Genomic DNA, 6112 nt, shown 5'->3' on the forward strand with positions numbered 1-6112 from the left:
CGCCGTCGCAGTCTGGCACTCTTGGCCACTGCCCCTGACCTCGGACGTGGGATAACTCCTCTTGGCTGCCGCCCTTCAGGCATGGGGTCCTCCCGGCTTCTGCCCCTGACCTCGGACGTGGGGTAGCTCCTCTCGGCCACACTTTAGCGCACCTGTCGCAGCCGCCTGCGCTTTGGCTTTTTTATGGAAAAACCATAGTGCCTTCCATATTGGCTATATTACTTTACATTTCCACTCAAACATTATTTTAAAATATTTTATGCTGCATTCAAGTCCAGTTGTCCCTAAAAGGGTGTTTCTGAACCAAAAAGCAAAAAGTAGTAATAATAATCTTTCGTGTGCCTTTGCCCTTTAGGAACTATCTTCACAATTGCTAAGAAACTTTGGTAAATTCCCAATTGTTCATAAACATAAAAATAAGAAAACAAATAAAGCATCCCTTTGAAATAATACATCAATACATTTCTATTTAGAACAGCACACAGAAATCAGACGGCCCTTTAAGTTCTTTTCAAAAGATTATGACTCTAAGAGCTGATAAGGTGGAAAATAAACATTTCTCACAGGAAAGTATGCACAAATCCTGATTCTTAGAGGATTCCTCTATTTGGGGCTGTACCTTCAGTCTTTTGAGGGGGTTGGAGGAGCATACCTAGACTCTGTCACTGACTAGTCTATATACCAGGAATAAAACACTTGGAAACATTGAGTTCTCTCTTATAAAACCTGTGGTCTGACCTTGTATGACAATTCTGATGCTAATGGAAGAACGTGTGGGACTACAGTGAAGACAAGAGCCCATTCCTCCATCCTTTGCAACCCACCCCCACAAGTGATGGTCAAATTCAGCTGCAAACTGCATCCACGCTTATGACTACTAATAACTAGGTGTCTCCACCAGCATCTGTAATAACTGCGGCCCACGCATGTTCTCACTTTGCTAGGTTCCCAACTGCCCAGAGAGATTCCTTCCCTGTTTTGAAGAAGGATGTTTCAGTTACTATGGCAACAGGGCAAGGAGAAGTGGGGAGCTTTGCATGGGCACCAGAGCCAAAGAACAGCTATTTGTCCCCCCAACCAGCAGAACAAGGCCATTCGTGAGATTAGCACGGGGTGCAAATACACACGAGCGTGTGGCCCGCTTCACAGACGCCAAGACACTTTCAGGGCCAACCCTCTCACAAAGCAATTATATCACACCTTAATCGAGTGCTCCATTTTGTATTGAAAGGAAGAGAGAGTCTTTTGTGTCCAAAGCAGACACACACACACACAGGATTGCCGTTTGCGGCCGCTGTGGGTTCACTTCTAAGGGAGGAGTCAGGGCATGTGGTGGGGGAGACCCACGGGCTGTGGCTCAGTCTTTTGGCCACTGTGCAGTGCATGGGGAGGAGGGATGCTGGTGAGGGACGTCTTCCAGGCCTGCCTGGGAAACCCTAGGGAGAGAGGTGAGTGTGAAAAAAGGGACAGATTTATCAGAAATGGAGAAAAAAAGCAGAATCCTTATTTTTGCTCACTCTGGTAAAACGGGTGTAATTCCGTTTCAGTGCAGATCTCTTCCTCCTTATACCATCAGAACACCAAAGGGCAAAAGCAAGTGACCCCGGTGATGGAAGTCTTTTTTTTTTCCTTTCACACAGACGAAGAAAGCAAACCAACATCCAAATCAAAAATTATTACTCTCCTAAGTGAAATAAGCCAGACATACAAGGGCAAGGGCTGTATGACTGCACTCTGCCAGGTACCGAGAGCAGGTAATTCAGAGACAGAAGCAGAATGTTGAAGGGGAGAGGGGAGGCGAGTTACCATTTGGTGGGTACAGAGATTCAGTTCAAGAAGATGAAAAAGTTCCGGAGATAGATGGTGGTTGACGGTTGCACAACAGTGAGAACGTACTTCGTGCCTCTTACACTTTACATAGTTAAAATGGTAAATTGTATGCTATGTATATTTTACCACAGTGAAAAAAATGAAAAGTTAACGAATCTGTTTATAACATATGTTGTATCTGTGTGACTGTTTCATAAACACAAATGTTCTGGTCCAATGCAGTACTGATAATGCTCGGAATCTACCACGAGCTGACCCTCACATCAAGGGCTGAGCAAACATGGACAAGAAATCATGTGTCCAGAGGCCTCACTGGCCACTGAATCCGCTTCTTTGTCCACAGAACTGTAGTGCTCCAGGTAGGTGAATGGGTGGAGAACGTCCCAGAAACACAGAAAACTCCATACAACTGGGTGACCATTAAGGCTTACCACGTGGCTCTAGTGGTAAAGAACCCACCTGCCAACGCAGGAGACATAAGAGACGTGGGTTCCATCCCTGGGCTGGGAAGACCCCCTGGAGAAGGATATGGCAACCCACTCCAGTATTCTTGCCTGGAGAATCCCATGGACGGAGGGGCCTCGTGGGCTATAGTCCATGGGGTCGCAAAAAGTCGGACACAACCGAGCAACTAACTGCTTTCAATGGGTCCCAAAGAAGAGAGCAAGTTTTCCATGAAAACAGAGATCCATGTTTATATCCCGAACGCATTAGTCTTTATAAATAAATGTGGCGGGAGCACCACTCTGCCCGGAGGCACTTGGGAACCTGGAAGCACCTCGAAGGGCAGGGCAACACTGCCGTTTCAGCGAAAGGCAAATGAAGAAGAGTCTGACGCCCGCTAAGGCTGAGTCAGCGCAGTAGCCAACAGGGAGGGAGAGAGGGCAGGAGAGAGGGTGTTTGAGAGGAGGTGAGGGAGAGGAGAATGGGGAGAAGAAAGGGAGGGCGGAGAAAGGACGGATCCCGAGGTAAGAAGGCAGATAAGAAAGTGGGAGGGAGGGAGGGGAGGCGGAGGGGAGGGCCGAGGGAGGTGGGGGATGGGGCGAGCGGACGGGAGAGAGGAGCTTTGTTTTGCGGCAAAGCCCCTTGATTCCTGTTGAAGAGGGGATGACAATAGAGCATGTGCCTGCTAGTGGGCATTCACCGTAATCCCACTTTCTTGCTCTACTTTTGGTGAGAAGAGGAGGAGCAGAGGTTTTATCTGAACGGAAAACTGGAGGGATTTTTTTTTCCCTCCTCCCGGAGTGACACTGAGGTCAAGAGGGAAACCTGCTCTCCTTCACTGACCACGTTTAAGAACACAATGCGATTAGCATCTCTTCTGTTTCTGGGCTGCTTTTCAAGCCGAGGCTGCGGGAAACACAAAGAAGTCTAAAGGATGCTGTTTATTAATAGTTAACTGTTGATGTCGCTGAGAGCTTGGTCCAGGAACGATGCTCAGGACCCTCTACCCATAGTGATTTGATAGATGGATTTCCCAGTGTGGGGAACCCGGAGAGGAAGCACCTGTCAAACACAGAACAGGGAGCTTTCCCTAAATTGTAATTAAAACTTAAAGGACACGCCAGCCGACTTCCCTTAACCTCTGTAGAGATGATTTGGGGTTTTGGATGGTGAAACTCTGATTGTAAGGAATAAACAGCTTATTTGTTCCACTCCTGGCCAAAGCTGAACACCCAAGAGCAGAGCCTTATGTTTAGACTGTTCACTGCTGGCATTCCTGCCTGTGATCTGATTCTAAAATGAGTTGCAGAAAAGACAATATTTAGTAGTTAATGTATCCATATTAAAACAGGCAGTGGAGAGTATAGGAAATATTATTACCACCAGGTCCATGAGAAAACAACACAAAAAAGATCATTTACAAAATTTCCCCACTTAGAGATTCCACTAGTACTGGGTAATCCTATCTCAAAAAATAATTTAAAGCTGAGATGACTATTTCCTGGCTTGGGCAGAACTTTAGAGGTAACTGAGCAAACGTGAACTAGACAGATAAATTTCTCCTTAACTTCTTTTAAAAGGTCACGAAAGAAGACTGTCAACCTGACAGATGTAACCATGGATTCATTTACAGAGTCCTTCAAAAGCTCAGAGGCTGCTAAAAGTGTCAAACGAGGCATCTTCCCCATGCCTCGGGCTCTTTGGTATGAAAGTAATCAAGGCAGAATTTTTTTTCTCCAGAAAATGGATCACAATTTCCAGAAAACATTCTCTCCGCATCTTACATATTTTATATTAATTTTTTTGGTAGCTGTCATGAAAATCACTTAGGTTAAAGGAATCTTCGTTTTCTCCCTAAATTCTCTCAAAAATTCCTTTCAAGTGTCAATCACAATGAAATGAGGCCAGAATGTTACACAGCTTAGAATTTTGGTATTTTGTAAGCTATCATCTTCTGATTATGTTGATTTGTAGATTTTGGGAAATTTTAATATTGATCTCTCTCTAGCGCTGAATAATTTTTAGAAAAAACCCAGTCTGAGTCTAATTGCCAGACCCGTACCACACACACGAAAGCTGTGAATACAAGCTGTGATCACGAATCACGTGTATGTGGCTTTGATTGTGTGGGACCCACAATAAGATTAAGATTGCTTTTTTCCTTCTTAATTATTCAGAGCTAAGTGTGATGAAAATTAAAACTAAACATATGGATGTAATCATGAAGGCGTTCTCTAATATAGTTTTTTTTTTTCTTTTTTTAAAATACGTTTAATGTGCTACAGGCACTAGCCCCTTTAAATATTTAAGGAAGGACTTCCTAGAACTTGCTCTAATTTTAGGGGAGCTTACAACTTTTTTTTTTTATTCAGTGCCACACTTTGCAATGCACCAGCCAAAATGCAAAACAGCCTCTTTTCCCTTTATATTTAAATCCCCCCAAATCCACTCTTACTGAATATGTATTGTGACTTAGTTTTCTGTGGAATGAACTGGTCCGACTCAGAGAGTAATACTTTTTGTTGTAAATATAAAAGGAACAAAATTTAAAATTAAAGGTGAATCTTTCCGCAAGCTACAGGCCCATAACAATCTATGTTATAGTTTATCTGTGACTTGATGCAGGGGTTTTCTATGAAATGTGAAGAGAGAGGAATAGGTTATCCAGAGACCAAGATAAGGAGACCATTTTTCATGTTTGTCTTTGGAACGCATCCACTAATTTCAAAAGCGAATTTAATCTTATTTCTATCTAGAGTAACACCGATATTTGTCCTCCATTGGTATGTGTGACCGATGTGCTAAGGGACAGGTGGCTCAGAAGTCGGCTGGGTGACAAGGACAGACCACGCGAGCCTGGAAAGTTGTTGCAGGTTATCATGGCACCATATGGACTGTCTCCAAATGGTGCTTCCTCTGATTCTGGCTTCAGAAATGCAAGCAGGGGACAGGGGAACTCTGAGCTACAAGTTAGGAGGCCTGAAACCACCATTTGTAGATAAACTGACACTGGATTTTGGCCTCTGCCTGCCTGGCCCAGTTCCCTGGCACCCTGGTTGCCTTCCTCCCAGCTCTCTCACTGACTCCACATTTAGCTGAGCTCACATTTCCTTGCTAACCCCAAACTCCTAGATGCACTTCCACGGGGAATTCAACTGCAGTCCGCCTCTCTAAACTGGTCCTTGCCCCAACAGTCCCTTCTGTCTTCCTCCTGGTTCTGCTCGCTTAGCTAGGTTACAGCTGGAGGGCTGAGCAGAATGCTGACTGTCCGCAGGAGCCAAGCAGCCCCTAGTTACTTTAGTTTGACTAAATTCCCCCTTGCCAGGTCTTTGTGACTGCAGCACAAGCACTCAACACAAGAGGATCTATTTTGGTTCAAAAACCAAATAAGAGAGCAAACTTTGTCACAGTCCTCCATGTCATCCAGCACTGTAAAGAAAACTGAGCAAAGGAGGAAAACTCAAGAACTCAGTTTATCTCATCCCCTGCAAGATCAGTAGACTGCAATAACAACCCAAAGGCAGGAGAAAAAAAAAACCATAGGATATTAAATTACAAAACACCAACATTTACATAGTAATTCCCGCTAATTGTGAAAGAAAGATGTAAGTTGTTTGTTATAAACATCACCAGGTCTTGAGCAAACACCAAGAGCTCACCGCAGAGCCAAACCAAGCATTTGTCTAATCAGAGCCACTTCCCCAAGCGTTTTATTGGTACAGCTGCAGAGCACACATTTGATCACACATGCTAATAATCCCAGTTATGGCGCCTACATTTTAATCATTTGTTCTGGGCTTGTTTCTCAAACAATTAGCACTAATGAATGGTCAGAATA

Source organism: Bison bison, unplaced genomic scaffold (assembly GCF_000754665.1).
Source record: "Bison bison bison isolate TAMUID 2011002044 unplaced genomic scaffold, Bison_UMD1.0 scf7180017864527, whole genome shotgun sequence".
Taxonomy (NCBI): domain Eukaryota; kingdom Metazoa; phylum Chordata; class Mammalia; order Artiodactyla; family Bovidae; genus Bison; species Bison bison.